This window comes from Aotus nancymaae, unplaced genomic scaffold, assembly GCF_030222135.1.
Source record: "Aotus nancymaae isolate 86718 unplaced genomic scaffold, 86718_ANA_hifiasm-v0.15.2.pri h1tg000006l, whole genome shotgun sequence".
NCBI lineage: Eukaryota > Metazoa > Chordata > Mammalia > Primates > Aotidae > Aotus > Aotus nancymaae.
In genome coordinates, this window is record NW_026988417.1 from 11305419 (window position 1) to 11322596 (window position 17178).

Consider the following 17178-nt stretch of genomic DNA (forward strand, 5'->3'; position numbering starts at 1 on the left):
GCTGTCACCATGATGGCCTATAAGAAACAGATGAACTGACGGAGAGTGCAGGATTGAATGTTTTGTTTTCCTTTTTTCAATTAAAGGGGAAGAGCATCGTTTAGACTGTTCTGTTGAGCTATAGGTCTTTCCCTGGTTGGTTTTCTTCTCGTAATAAGTATTGGTGTTAGAGAGGAGAGAGATAGATATGGCCAAAAAGAGGCTGATAACCAACTAGAAATATTTCTACTGAGAGCTTATACCTTAGAGGGATCATCAAGTTTTAGTATCAGTTCCTCAATATTTACGTTTGAAAATTGTTTCCTCAAGTGATCAGTTTCAAGAAGACTGAAATTTTCTAACCAGACATTCAAGGGATTGGTAGAATAGCCATGTCGTTTACATATTTATTGACTCTTACATGTGCTGAGGATTCTGGTAGGTGTAGATATACAGTGTAATTCACAGATGTAGTCTTTGCGTTCAAGAAACTTAAGGATCAGATGGGTTACAGACAGCTGGGTAGAAATCAGAAATACAATCAATGTGATGCATACACCATTGCCTAGAGACAAGATGCAGAGACCTGTAAGGAGTTCATTTCTGCTGGAGCCTAAGGTACATGTGTAAAGAACAAAATGAAGGCCGGACACGATGGCTCACGCCTGTAATCCCAGCACTTTGGGAGGCCGAGGCGGGTGGATCACGAGGTCAAGAGATCGAGACCATCCTGGTCAACATAGTGAAACCTCGTCTCTACTAAAAATACAAAACATCAAAACATTAGCTGGGCACGATGGCGCATGCCTGTAATCCCAGCTACTCAGGAGGCTGAGGCAGGAGAATTGCCTGAACCCAGGAGGCGGAGGTTGCAGTGAGCCGAGATCGCGCCATTGCACTCCAGCCTGGGTGACAAGAGCGAAACTCCGTCTCAAAAAAAAAAAAAAAAAGAACAAAATGAAACTGGAGAAGCTGAAGAATCTTAAAACTTCTAAAACATGCAAAGAGTTTGAACAGGTTGGCACAGTCAGGTCTTCATTTTGGAAAGATCTTTCTGATTACAGCATGGAGACCAGTGAAGACTGACATGAAGGAGAGAGAGAGAGCAGTCCAGGTGTTATTATGGTGGCCAAGTTTAGCAATTATTCCAGCAGCAGAGACAGGGAGATGTGGACAAGTAGTTACAAAATATAATTCATGAGACAACTGAGTGTTCTCGTATCTGTGGAGATAGAGAAGGAGAGAAGTATCAGAGACTAACCAAGTTTGAGGCTGAAATACATGAAAGGAACATTGTGAAAATCAGTAAGATAAATAAAACAAAAGAGGGGCTGACCCTTTGGAGTTTTCCCTTCCAAGTTACTCTTCAGTTCATGGATCATTCATTCACACATCCATTCAATAGTTATTTTTAAGAACATATTACTTTTGGGAAAACAGGAGGGAAACAAGATTTTGCCTTCCTAGAACTTACATTCTAGTGGGAAGGCATACAAAAAGAATAAATAAAAACAGAATATGTCATTAAAAAGGTTTAAATACCATGAAGAAAAAATACAAATCCCAAGAAAAAAGAGTGATGGTATGGTGGGCCAGGAACTGCATTCAGTAGAGCAGGTTTTATGGAGCTACCATGGAGCAGAGCTCTGCTTTTCCTGATACCAAGAGCCCTGGGAAGCTGGGTGTGTAAGCATAGTGGGAGCAGAGACGGGGGAGGGGAGTGGGAAGGGATGGTTTGCCCTAGTCTTGAAGACCCAGGATAAACCATCTTTATCCTTTCACGGCAACCTCCTTCCCTCAAAACCAGAATTCTCATCTTTCGTTGTCCGGACCTTCCCTTTTTTTGACTGCAGGATGCACAGGACAGAGGGGTTATTTGCAGGTCACACCTTGGCCAGGGTTCAGTGGAGCTCACCCTCATCCATCCCCACACACTGAGAAATAACAGTCCCACGTGCTGAGACTTTACTGCATGACAGGCCTTGGGGAAGGCTTCACATCTACTAGCTCTTTATGTCTTCACACCTATTCTGGGAGGTTGATTTTGAGCAAGTTACTTCAGCTTCCTGAGCTCCAAGTTTCTTGGGTTTGATGCTGGCGTAGAGATGGCAGATAGGAAGTAAACCAGCAAGGAACTGAAGGTAGGTTTTCTGATTCAAAAATCTGTTTTAAATGGATAAGAGCCAACACTTCAGGTTGGAGTGTACAAATAATTAAATTTAGCTCTCTGGGATTTTTTTAATTTCTTAAAAGTGCTTATAGAATGAGCCCTTTCCGCTCCCACAGTGTCAGGCAGATACCAGGTGAAATTTCCAATTGAGTTCCAATGTCACTTCTTCTGGAGAACTTGCCTAACCTCTACAGGATAAAAGTCTTTTCATCTACATCTTCAAGCATCATGTCCACGTCGGTACCATAGCAGTCCTCAGGGAGGGCAACGGGCACAACCCTGTCTACCTCTGTGTCCCCAGCTCCTAGCAAGTGACTGGAAACAATGGGCTCACTCGGTTGGCTCAGTAAATAAGTGGGTTACCTCAAAGCTCTGTCTTCCTGAGATTTCCCCTACTCTCCCTGGTGACTTGCCCAATTCTTCCCTTTTCTCAGTGAATCTTTGGAGCACATCCACGGCTAGTTAACCATTTTCTTTGTTGGAGCAGTAATTGACATTTGTTTTCTCACTCAGAGCATGACTTTATTTCTGAACTCAAGAAGCACCTATATCCACCTGTGTACAACTATTTGCAAACTTACTGTCATCCCAATCTGAAATGTATAGAAACTAAAATTAATGTATGTATCTATCTATCTTGCACCAGCAACCCTCACAGCATCTGGGAGTCTTTTTAATCTTTCTTCTTTGAGTACACAAATTTGAGATTTGATCTAACACTTTGTGTTAAAAAGAAATCAGCTTTTATCCTGTGTTGTTTTTTTCTTATTGAAAAAAAAAAAGAACTATTTGAAGATCAAGCCTCTCTATCTGCTCTGCAGAACAAACACAGTGACTTTTTGTGTTGTTGTTGGCTCCAGATTGTGGGTCTCTCTTTCATCTTCTGATAAATCTAGAGTTTTATGTTCTCCCTTCAATGGATGAGGTGAGAGAATCTTGCAGAGGATCCCCATGGGGATCTGGAGGAGGCCATATTGCATAGAGAGACTTAAAACTCTTTGTATTTGAAAGGAGAAGGACAGGAAAGCAAGGTCACATTTTTCCATTCATCGCGTGTGTGCTGGACATCATGCTAGGCTAAGTGATATCTGATTAACCCACTCAACAACCCTGCCAGGAAATTATGTATAATCTTAGTTTGACCCTCCAGTAACTGAGGCAGAGTAGGTTTAAGTAAGAAGTCTATGACCACACAGAGGGCAGACAAGGTGGGGTTTTTATTAGGCATTCGTTGGACACTGCTTCTAATCATTTTCATTTCTGCAACTGCCTCATTTACCAGTTCTGCAGCCACACAGACCAGCTTCAAGGTGGTACGGACTGATGGCACCTCTATCAGGCCTAAACTACCCATTTCCCCTTCATCCCAGGCATCTAAGGGGTCTGGGGGTGCCCTGCTTGTGTGACCTGGCCATGAGGCTGTGGGTAACTTTGCTGAAGGTGCATGGAGCTGGCCTTCAAAAGGGTTGCTTCTTTCTTTCCCAGGAACGTGGTCCCAAGGTATATTCCATGTGATTTCTCAGATTGTGATACAGGATTGGGCAACGAGCCTCATGCTAGTGGTCAGCATCCCATGAGCATCTTGTACTGGCTCCTCCCTCCTTCTCTGCTTCACTCTTATCTGTCTTGCCTGCTCCCTGGGACCACATGTCCCAATAAAACCCTCACACATAAGCTTTATCTCAGGCTCAGCTTTGTAGAAAATCCAGGCCGAAACAAAATACAAACCCAAGCTCAGAATCCATGTTCTTTCTAATTGTCTAGCATTTCCCAAGCTTGGTCATCCTTTGTGTCCCTGGGGAGATTTAAATAATACAGATTTCTGCACCGTCCTCCAGATCTAGTGATTCACATTGTCAAGGGAGTGCTAAAAATATATACTTGTTTTCATTTTCTTTTACTGTGTTTTGCTTTATTGCCCCATAAACTCCAGAGATGATTCTGACACAGAATCAAGTCTCCTCATCCAGACTTTAATGGGTTCAGACAAGGTCTAAATCTAGGTCCCTTTCTCTTTGCTATACCCTTAATATCTAGCACTCTCTGGGATCATAGCAGACACACAAGTAAAAATGCCTTGCCCTTTCCCTCCAACTCTTAAAAAAATGTGTTGACATGAATTTAACTTAATGATGTCTTCATAGAAGAATACAAAATCTTACTTTCATTGGAAAATAGCTTTCTTAGAAAAGTCAGAAAGTCCATCCTCCAAAATCTTTGTCCCTGGATCTGAATTACTTACCAGAATGCTAATCATTACCTCAGGCTTAATTCTCTCCCCAAAGTTAGGAGCCCCATGAGAGGAGACCAAAGGGTGGGAAGTGTAAGACATTGCATATTAATTGACTTCTTTGGTAGCATAAAGGCATCATAAATTTTTAATTCCCAAACTCACCAAGAGCATGAGCCTGGAAATTAAAAATATATGCTCGAATGTCTAATCCATCACATGAAAACATTTCTGGGCTTTAGTTTCTCAGTTGTCAAATGAGAATGAAAACATTTCATTGTTAGTGTAAGAATAAAATGAGGTTAATCTTAAAAAGCCATAATCCAATCTACATATATAAGGATTTTGCAAAAGAACTGAGAGTCTGTAAAACAGGTAATACATCTATATGGCCAAGTTATTTTGCTCTTCTAGAAATCTTGGATGTTTTTCTACCATTATGTTGCTTAATCTGGGAAGGAGCAGGCTGTGTGTTTTTACTCACTTTTTTTTTCAACTTTGAAAGTTAAGACCGGCCACAGATTCCCAGCTGACTACTGTGCTATCTCATACAGAGAAAGGATTAGGAATCTGTACCGGAAACTCTTGTAGGCCATTCTCTGATCACTTTCAGAAACATTTTAAAATGGTCTTCTCTGTGCTTTCCTTAAAAATGATGGTAATTTTGTTGAAAGCAGCATGATCTTGAAATGAAAAATATTTACTTAACCTTGACCATACAATGATTTGTATGTCAGGAATCAGTGGCTCATCAGACAATCTGTAGTTGTACATTTTTATGGACAAAATTGTTAATTGGTCATTTATAGCAGGTACAGCAACATTAAATCCACATGCAGGCAGTTTTTCTTCCTTTCTTTAATACACAAATTGCCAACAGCTTTAGCATTTTGATTCAGAAAAATACTTGTGAATTTCTTGCATCAATAAAATCATAACATTTATGCAGGGGACTGTGATTGATCATAATTAAATTCAATCTGCATTTACTGAACAGCTTTCATGTGCAAAAGTCTGGGACACAATAGCTGAAAAAAATAACGGCTATAAACTTACATATGTGTAACAGTTGAAAACCCTTTAGTTGCTATGAATACATAACCCAACTTATCCCTGACAACTGTCTTGAGAGTTAAACAATTGAAGTGTTATGCATGTTGTGTAGATAGAAAACTTAATGTGTAGGACAGGAAGAATTAAAATCAATGGATCGAGTATGATATCTCAAATGCTGTACTAGGCATTTAAGACACTGCACTGTCTCAACAAAACTCCAGTGGAATTATTTTTACTATTCCCATTTTATTGAAGAGAAAAGTAAGTCTCAGTGAGATTCAAGTATTTGCCCAAGGTCACACAATTAGAATAACCCCAGGCTATCTGACTCCAATGGTCAGCTGACTTTTTATGTCAATGGAAGTCATCAAAATGATGTATTAAAAGTGAAACAAAGAAAGCCACCAAACTCATTCAAATGCTACTCAGAAGCTGATCTCCTTCTGAAACAAACGCCCTTAGACTCCTGCCCCAACACTGGTCCCTCCCACCGTGGAGATGTGATTGTCAGTTCTTTTGCTGTATTCTTTGGCATATTAAAACCTAGCTCATTTACATTACTAGTATCTGGCAAGGGCTCATTCATCACTCAATATCAATTCCATCCTCTCTCTAAAGAGCACATTTTTAATATAAAAATATTGTATAATTCATAGTCACTGAAAGAAGGTGTCATTCTTTGCAGAACAATCTGTCTCTGCTTATGCTGTAAGGGCTGAGAGGTGATGTCAAGGTCAAAAGACTTGGTGCTTGGTGTCCATGGACAAGCCACTTAACCTCTGTGAGTTCCAGTTTCCCCAGCAGTATACTGAAGTTACAGGACATCAAGCTGATACCTCAGAAATATGATTTTGCCTCTTGGAGCGACAGCCCAACGTCTGCAAAATGGGGGAGGGGGGCAGTGACTAAACTAGGTCACCCTGAAATCTCACCCAAGAGCAAAGTGGCAAGAGTGCTGATAGAGAAATGGAGTGAGCTGATATGAGGAGATGGGGACACTCAAAAATTTATGCCAGCTCACTTGATAATTTGATGTAACAATTTTTGTTCACACCAGCTGTCTTGGACAAGTACAGGATCTAAGGCTGAGGCTGCAAGTGTGTTCCAGGAATTGTGTGTAGCTCTGGATGACAGGGACATTCAAGGTGCCATCCTGATCATGACATTGTATTTGTTTGCTAGGGATGCCATAGCAAAGTGCCTCGAAATGAGTGGCACGGACCAACAGCGATTTCTTTCCTCACAGTTCTGGAGAACAGAAGTCTGAGGTTAGCCAGACACGGTGGCTCACACCGGTGATCTCAGCACTTTGGGAGGCTGAGGTGAGCAGATTACAAGCTCAGGAGTTTGAGATCAGCCTGGCCAACATGGTGAAACCCCATCTCTACTAAAAATACAAAAATTAGCCAGGTGTGGTGGCTCATGCCTACAATCTCAGCTTCTCGAGAAGCTGAGGCAGGAGAATCACTTGAACCTGGGGGTCAGAGGTTGCAGTGAGCTGAGATCCTGCATTGCACTCCAGCCTGGGCAACAAGTGTGAAACTCCTTCTTAAAAAAAAAAAAAAAAAGAAAAAGAAATCTGAGGTCAAGGTGTTGGCAGCGTTGTTTTCTCCCTCGGACTTGCAGGTGGCTCTCTTCTTCCTGTTTCACGTGGTCTCTGTGTGCATCTGTATCCTAATCGTCTCTTCTTATGAGGACCCTGGCCATTGGATGAGAGCCCAGCCTAATGACCTCATTTAACATGAATCACCTCCTTAAAAACCTATCTCTACACAGTCACATTCTGAGGTATTACAAGGACTTCAACATGAACATTTGGAGGTCACAGTTTAGCACATAACAGTCATGTGACCTCAGAGGAGGAACGTACTGATTCTTCATTTCCTATTTCCAGGGTAATCACAATTAATCTGCAATCATGATTTTCAGATTAAAGTTGTGTCATCAAATTTACTATGTACTTTTAAAAAGCTAAATACAATAGATATAATAAAAATGACTTCTTTCTATGACTCAGGGTGGGCTGACAGAACCACACCCAAGCTCAGTGGATTTCCATATTATAAGCTTATCTCTCACTCCTTTTCCAGGTCAAGTGGCTCTCCTTTAAGCAATAGTTCAGGAATTCAGCCTCCTTCCTCTTCTTGTGATAACCCCTTCTTGAAGACCTGTGATAGTCTTCAAGAAGTTGCCTCCAGGATTGCCCTAGGAGGAGATGACAGCATGAGAATGCCAGGGAGGCCGGCACAGCCTCGCTTTTCATTGGCCCAAACTGTCTGTGTGGCCCACCTTAGGGCATGGTGCCTGAAAAAGAAGTCCCTGAGTGGGAGTCCTCTTCCCAGCAACAATTCTGCATTGTGGACAAGGAGAACAGGTATTTGGGGCAGGTAGTCATGTACATCAGTCAGGGCCCTCACAGGCAATGACAGACAGCAGGCAGACCCAAACTGGAGATGCACAGAGGCTTTAAGAAAGGAATAATTTGCAAAGGGGTGGGCAGGTTTTGAGAAAAGCACACAAGGACATGAGTGGTGTGGAGTGGTCTCGCCATGTTTAGGCTTGAAAGAGCCAGGGAAAGGGTGGATCCCAGGACCCAGAGGAAAGAAAGGGCTGTGTAACAGGAAGAGTGAGCAGTCCCAGGTCAACACACACAGCCATCATGACCCTGTAGAAGGAAGCCATGTGAAGCCCCCACTATTGTCCTTGGTCCCATCCAGCCTCATGCCTCACTTCCTGTCAACGGGGTCCCCTCAGAAGCCAGAAGCAAGGGCCTCATTGAGACCACATGTGCTGGGTGTCCTCAGGATTCTGGGCAGAGGGTGGAGAGTGAAGATAGGGGAAACGCTGTGCAGCACACATGCTATTGTCTGAAACAGAAAAGAAAATGGGACACTGGAGGTTTTCGAGGTTTCCTGAGGCAGCTTTGTTACTGCTTTTAACTCCCTACACTCTTCTTTCTAGAAGAAACAGCAGGCAGGCAGGTGAGCAGAAGTGCCGGAGAGTGTGTCCTGCCACTGTGAAGCGGGCTTGAAATAGGTGCTGACTGGCTGAGGGGATGCAAGTACTAAGGGGCTCCTGGCTGCTTCTCCATTTTCCGCAAAACCGGAGATCTCCACCTGGTTCCACTCACCCTCCAGCATCGAAAAGACTTCCCCCCAAATCAGAAACTTCAACTCCAAATTAGAGCGAGGAAGGCAAATGAATGCACCCCAAGGTTTCCAATACCAAGAGCCAAGAGGGTCCCATAGAATTTGTGTTAATACAAATTGCACATTTCTAAGCGCAATGTATTAGGCTTGCTCCTTAAACATTTATTATGTGAATCTTCTCTTTCTCCTCACAGTTTTTCCAAATAAGGAGAAAAAGTATGTGAGAAGCTAAAGAACTCATTCTCAGGTTTCTGAGCTGGTTGGTGGCAGAGCTAGGATTCTGATGTATAGGTCTTGCTTTATTTTTTGCACCCCGTCCCTCGACACACACACACGAACACTCCCACTCCCTCACACACTCACACATTGTGATCTCCAACTATCCAAGAATTACAATTTGTTTCTAATTTTTACCAAAGCCACTACCACCTAATCATAGAGCACTTTCCACCATAGGTCCTGGTATATAGGAAGTGCTTAAAAATATAATCTACTTCCCTTCATTCCTTCTATGTCCAAACTCTCTCAAACACACACTCACACACATGTGCACACACACATGCACACGTACACACACATGCATACACTCATGTATATACACGCATTCACACATGCTTACCCACATGCACAAACATGCATACACACACATTCACACATACTCACACATGCATACCCATGCACCCTCACACACATGCACACACACACACACACACACACAGTGGCCTCAAGTTGTGCAAGAATCATATTGCCTTCCTGCTTTCCCCCAAGGCAACCTCCATCTGTCACCAGAGCAAGCAGGGGGAAAGACTGTGGTGCTGCCTCCACTCTACTCCAGGGTGAGAAGTGAGATGGACCCCCTGCAGCCCGGGCTCTCTCTCTTTCTGAGACACATCTCACCTGCCTCACTGGATGTTCTTGTTGTCAGTGCCTTCTCTATCCTGTGAGGTGGCAAGGTCTGGAATGAAGGAGTCCATAATCCCCATTTCCAAGAATGAATCCTGCTATTTCACTGGATTAATTCCCATGTGTTAGGATCCCTAGACCAGCCTATTAACCAGAACTAATTAATAGTTATCTGTCTGGACATATCCACCAACTTTGTGGAACTGGAGGGAGTAAACCAGCGTCTTCACACCCATGGGCTGAGGAGGGAACTCTTGCTTGGAAGGCCTTCGATCAAGGCACAGGCACCTTTAAGATGCAACAGAGCAGGACTTGCTCTCTCTTTCCCTTCCTCCCACTTTCTCTGCCTTTCCCGTACCCCCTACTCTCATCAAGGAATCAAAAACAAGGTAAAAGAATATTTAGGTGAAGAAGAAATCAGCACAATGTAAGTGACTGCCATTTCCTAGGATGCTGCCATTCATGTCATGTGCAATGTTATGGGGGTTTGCATTGAAAGCAACCCCCATTGGGTTGCTCTGAGATATGCGATTCAGCATGTTCATCTCAAGGGTGATGAAACTACAGATCAGAAAACTTCAGCGACCTGTTCAAGAGCCCACAACAGGAATAACAGGAATACATTTCAGGTCTCCAGCTTGAACTGAGGTTTTTCTCTAACTCAGCTTCTCTTTCCACTGCAGTGATAGTGCAGTAAAGTGGATCAGCCCCAAATAAGGAAGGAATGGAGGAAGCTCAGCTCTTCAAAGAGCACAGATACGGACCACAACTAAAAATCTGCTTCTTTAAAATCCAAATTGTCATTCCTTTGGAAGAGAAATTGGCTTAACAAAAATTTATGTGGACAATTTTGCTCCTATTGCAGGGAAAAGAAATTATAATAATTAAAGTGTCATGGATAAAATCTGACAGGAATGATGACAAGAGTTACATTTAGCTACAAATGAAGAACACACGTAATTAGAAGTAAAGTAAGATCAATAAAGGTTATACAAACCCCAGTTGGAAAAAAGACTCTGATATTAAAAAAAGCAATTAGTAAATGAGCGAGCACATTAATAAGGCAAATATTTATTTTTAGCAGATCCTGGAATCAGTATGCTTCAAAATCAAAAGGGATCTATAGCTGATGATGAAATACAACTGTGGGCAAGCATCTTCAGGGAGGCAGCAGATTTCTTCAACTGGTTTCCAAAATCTGGATATAATGGCATATAAATGGACTCACTTATGAATAAAAATGTAACAATTATGATAGCATTATCAATAATAATAACTACACACTTCATTGTAAAGCACTTTCACAAAAGAAGCCAGTACAAGCTCAGTTTTTAAAGGTGCTTCCATTCTTCCTTCATTCTTCCTTATCTTTCTTACTGGTCATATTACTTGCACTTTTGGGGGAAGAGGCAGGCGGAGGCAGGGTCTCACTCTGATGCCCAGGCTGGAGCACAGTGGCGCTATCTCAGGTCACTGCAACCTTCTCTTCTTGGGTTCAAGCTATTTTCCTGCCTCAGCCTCCCAAGAAGCTGGGATTACAGGCACACACCATGATACTTGGCTAATTTTTTGTGTATTTTTATCCTATTGGCCAGGCTGGTCTCAAACTCCTGACTTCAAGTGATCCACCTGCCTCAGCTTCCCAAAGTGCTGGAATTACAAGTGTGAACCACTGTACCTGGCCTTTATTTACATTTTATGCCAACCTCTCTTGATAAACAAGACAAACAGGGCTCTTACCTTCATAAAGCAAACATTCTAATGTGGGGAGGTAGACTTTAAACACATAATTACATAAGCAAGATTTTTGTTTTAAATTATGACAAGCAAAGAAGTGTTGAAATGACAGACACTAAGGCCAGGCGCAGTGGCTCACGCCTGTAATTCCAGCACTTTGGGAGGCCAAGGCGGGTGGATGACAAGGTCAGAAGTTAAAAACTAGCCTGGCCAAGATGGGGAAACCCCACCCCTACTAAAAATACAAAAATTAACTGGGCGTGGTGGCACGTGCCTGTAATCCCAGCTGCTCAGGAGGCTGAGGCAGAAAATTGCTTGAACCTGGGAGGTGGAGGTTGCAGTGAGCCGAGATCACACCCCTTCCCTCCAGCCTGGGCAACAGAGGGAGACTCTGTCTCAAAAAATTAAAAAAGAAAGAGGAAAGAAAAGAAAGAAAGAGAGAGAAGAAAGAAAAAGAAAGAAAGAAACAAAGAAAGAAAGAAAAGGAGGAAGGAAGGAAGGAAGAAAGGGAGGAAGGAAGGAAGGAAGAAAAAGATGAAAGAGAGAGGGAGGGAGGGAGGGAAGAAAGAGAGAGAAAGGAAAAAAGGAAGGAAGGGAGGGAGGGAGGAAGGAGGGAAGGAAGGAAAGAAGAACGAAAGAAAGAAAGAATAGATACTAAAGAGTCAGTGTAAACTTTGAAGGTACCCAGGAAGGGCCTCTCAAATAAGATCACATTCCATCTCATAGCCAGCTACTGAAAGATCGTGTGGCTCTTTCCTGTGGCTTCAGTAACAAAGTATCACAAACTGGGAGGCTTAAGCAACAGAAATGTAATGTTTCACAATTCTTGAGATTAGAACAGAGATCAAGGTATAGATGGTTCTCTTCTCCTGAGATCCTCCCATTGTCTTCCTTCTATGAGTTTCTCTCTCTATGTCCAAATTTTCTCTTTATGTAAGAATGTGGCCATGTAAGATTGGGGCCCAGTCTAAAGACCTCATCTGAGTTTGATCATCTGGAAAGACTCTAATTCCAAATAGTCACATTCATAGGTACAAGGGGTTAGGACTTCCGTATCTTTTGGTGGGACATTATTTAATCTGTAACAATGAGTCACACTTATTATGAAGCAAAGGAACATGAAGAGCCACAGCCCCAAGGCAAGAGAGAGTTTATAGGCATGTAGACTTTTGAAACAATAATCCATGCAGCAACACTCCTTGAAGTGTATGCATGTCTTGTACTCAGAACTAAGGATGTGGTGGAAGATCTCCAACCTGAATTTAGAGACACTGTGTCAAGACCGTTTGCACTTCAAGACTCTGGACAAGTCTCTCTGCACTCTGAAACTTTCCCTCACTCTCCAGAAAAGAAAATGAATAATGTCCCTCTCCTAGAGATGAAAAATGTAAATGCACTTGAAAGTGCTTGTTAACCCATTCAGTGCTTTACAATATAAGAGAATATAATATTGAAGACCTCTATATGGATAGAAATTAATTACAAGCCTGTCTGGTTCATGTTAAGTATCTGGAAGAATAGAGTTTGTCTATATAAACTCTGGTACAAGACTCAGCTCTGCTACCTAAAGAGTCCTTGGTTATCCCTGGAAATACCCACTTTTTCAATTTGAGGTCTCAAAGCCCTGTTAGAGAGACAGCAGGCCATAATGGCAAGGGCTTGGCATCTGGAGCTAGGTAGACAGGGTTGAATTCTGGCTTCACCACTTATCCAGCAGGTGACCCTGGGTGAGTCTGCTCACCTCTCTCAATGTTACGGCATTCTTATCTCTATTTCTCCTAAACAGCGGGAGAAATAGTAGTGCCTACCTCATACAACTGTTAGGAAAATTAAATTAATGTTGAAAGGTATGTAGATTAGCTCCTGCAACTAAGAACTAATAAGAGCTTGAGAAATAAACATTGTACCTTCTTTCCTCCGACATAGTCTGTTTGTTAGCATTAACTGTCATTCTCTGTGGTTCTATTTGGGCTTACTCTCCTTTTTCATTTTGGCTAATCATCTAATTATTTCAATAAGAATAACCAATCTCATATGAATGAACAAGACATCTATGGCTTACAAAGTGATTGTATATATACTCTCTGATTAACTCACAATCCCTGATTCAAAGTAAACAAAATAGTGCAACCAAGGTGAGCACGAAGGCATTAGGGATATCGGCAAGTATGTGTTGAATTTTGTGGTGTCTGGATGCCAGGGGAGCCTGTGAACTAGATTCTGAATTCTGGTATTGACTCCAACTTCTGATGTTTTCAAACTGTGCCATGGAAAGATAACCACTTCCCACCAAAACAGAATAACAGCTAATACTGTTTACTGTGTGCCCACATCACTCTTAGTGCTTCACATAGAGTAACTCATTTTGTCTTCAAGAATTCCTGTGTGGTAGGTACTATGATTTTCCTCACTTAAATGTGAGGAGACAAAAGCACAGAAGATTTAGTAGCTTGTTGAAATTGTGCAGCTGGAAAGTGTCAGAGCCCCTTTCTACTGCTTAACCTTTAAGATTGTGAGAGGACCAGATAAAATAACGTTCAACAAAGCATCTAAGATTGCATTTTCAGAGATGGCTATAGCAGTATGTTCCATTCTACATGCTGTGCTGCCTTGTGACCTGGCCACGTCCTCATCAAGAGCTGGAGACATTTTTGCCTTATTTGAAGCTGCACTGGCCTTCTGACTTGTTTGGAACAAACAGAAATGTGGTAGAAGTGACACTGTGTAGCTCTAAGGCTAGATTCGAAGCTTCTGGTTTCACATGCTTGGAACACAGCATTTTGGAAGCCAGCTGCCATGCTGTGAGGAAGCCCAAGCAGCGACCCAGAGAGGGCCACATGGAAGAGGATCAAGACGACTGGACAGCAGTCACAGCTGAGCTGCCAGTCAATGGCCTGTAGTACCAACTTCTAGTCATCTTTGTGCTCTAGCCAATTCTAATCAGAAATCAAGGATTTCCTGTTCTACCTACAGAGTCATGAAAGAAAATACACTGTTATTGTTGTAAGTCACCAAGTACTGAGATAGTTTATTCCTGCAGCAATTAATAGTCAGGATGGTGCCAGCCATTTAGTTAATATTTGATAAGACATAGCCATGATTATTGGTTTTAGGTACATTAACAAATCAGCATCAAAGACTTGTGATAAGCTACCCAACATCCTACAGTCTGCAAAATAATGAGTGAAGGCTCAAACTCTGGTCTTCTAACTTCAAAGTCGATGCTCTTTCCTTGACACCTGCATTTCTCAAGTGTAATTCCAGTTCAGATTGTTTCTCATCCCTGTTATCACCCTAGTCAACACCAGCATCGCCACTCCCCTGGGCTGCTGCAACAACCTACAAACCCATCCTCTCGGCTTCCAAGTCATTCTCAAAGCTGGCAGGTTGATCTTTTTAAAGCGTAAATTGGATGATGTAACTCTCCTGCTCAGTAGCATCTATACTGGGAATTAGGTCCCACACTCTGCACAAATCTGGCCCTGTCTGGCATCCTGTGGCTCCTGCCAACCTCCCCCTCACTCCCTCTGCCCAGCCTCACAGCCTGCTGCTCTCTCTGCCTGACCCACTCCCCCACACCCTTAGTTCCAGTCTCTATCCAAATGCCACCTCCTCAAAGATGCTCCCTGGACTCCATTTAACTAAAGCACCCTCTCTACCCAAGTCCTCTCCTCCTCCTGCTTCTCCATCTTTCTATTGCTTGTCACTATTAAATTTGTATCTGTATATCTTATGTTTTACATGCATATAAAAGATATATTCATTTTCTTATTTACTCTGTTTCTGAGGTTGATGGAGAAAGAAACTTTGTTCATGTTTAAATCATACATCTCTTATTGCTCAGAATAGTAACTGCCTAGAATAAAGGGAGCTATGGTTTCAGCATTTCCTAAATACTTTTGTGTGGTCTGTCTATGCTTTGGCTTTGATTTGGAGTTCCTGATTAGCCAGCATGCAGCAGAAATCTCTGTATTCTCACTGTTGTCTCTTCAGCTCAAATGGGTGCTTTGTGGGCGTGGTCTATCTATTCCAGGGCTTGTGTGGATGTGGATACTGGGTACCTGCTATACAAACACTATTCCTTGTTCAGTGATTGACTGGCTGACTGTCAATATCACAGGAACCTTTGTTTTCCCTTTCTTTTTGGGTCATGTCTCATCACTTCAATAAGGAAGGACAGCTTTGACTGTGCCATGACCTTAGTAAGAGGATGGCTTGGTCTGAGATCTCTGTAAGTAGTTAGCTCCCAGTGAAGTCTTTTAGAGCAAGTTCAGGACAATGGCAGAAGAAACAACGAAAGGCTTGAATGGTCTTGTTACCATCATACAAGTGGAGAAACAGACTCAGGGAGGCTCTGATGTGCTCACAGTTGCACACTTAGTCATCAGGAGAGCTAGATTCAAATGCATAAGCTCTTGCAAGTCTCCAAAGCCAGTTCTCTCAAAGGCTGTACTTTCAGCCTACACCTCCCTGGCTGGAAGGTCTGGCATTCTCCCCATGATCTGCAGAGTTCTTCAGGACATTTTCTGAAAGTGTTTCATCTCTCAGCTATAGACTCTGTACATTTTTTTGTTAGGCCATTCCAGATCAGATATTGCACAATTATGTTCTTCAGTACAGTATCCATTAGCCTCAGGTAGCTACTGAGCACTTATATGAAATTAGTTTGAATTGAAGTATGCTATTAAGCAAAAAATAATGCTAGATCTTGAAGTCTTAGTAAGAGAAAATAATGTAAAACATCACATTAATAATTATACTGATTACATGCAGAAATGATAATATTTTGGAAAACATGAAATACATTATTAAAATATTTTAACCTATTTCTTTACACAGGTTTTAAATGCAGCTACTACAAAATTTTAAATCTCATATATGGCTCAAATTTGTACAGTGCACTGTATTTCTTTTAGACAGCAATGGAAAACAATACTACAAGTTCTCACTCATTAGTGAGAACTAAATTATGTATATACTTGGATGTAGAGTATGGAATCACAGACAATGGAGACTGGAAGAATGAAGGGATGGAAGTGGGTGGATGATGAGAAATTGTTTAATGGGTACAATGGATTTTATCTGGGTGATGTATACCCTAAATGTCTTGACTTCACCACCACCTAACTTATTCATGTAACAAAATTGCTCTTATACCTCATACATTTATACAAACAAAAAAAGACACTACTGTTATAAAATAACTATCTTTATTCTTATTCCATGATCATTCAAACAGTAAGCCATACATGTCATATACATATACATCTCATATAAATACACATATACATACACCCATGTACATAGACATGCATGTACATATACATACATATATATAACATACATACCTCATACACACCTTATATACAAAGTCTTGCCCTAGTTTCCTTCTGTGTTCCCCTCTTCATCTTATAAAAAATCTATTTATGTCCTATAAAAAGCCACACCACACACCCCAGTCACCCCAGATATATGGCACCACTGTTTTGTCCAGCTTAAGCATACAGTGGAATATATCCCCCTACTTTGCTCCCAAAGTATTTTCTAAAGCTTTTGACTTCTTCACTCATGGAAATCTCATATGCCCTTTAAAATCATGCAGAATGCTGCCTCTTCCATGAAGCCCCCTGATGGTTTCCTCAATATAATCCTTTATAACCAAAGCAGTTTACTTACTCTTCTCTCAGAACTAAACTTTCTTTAAAGTATTTTAACTCCTGCCTCAGTTTTCTGTTAACACATGTGCCTCTCATACAGTTTTGTAGGCAACTTGAGCATAAGAGGTGTTTATCTTACAAATATTTATTGAGCACCTAATATGTCTCAGACATCCCATTAGCTCTGGGTTTACATTAAATAAATAGAAAAATAAATACATTCCTTTTACTTTACTCTCATTCTGATTTTTTTCTGATGCTAAAATGGGATTGGAAGTGCGAGAGACTTACTGGAAG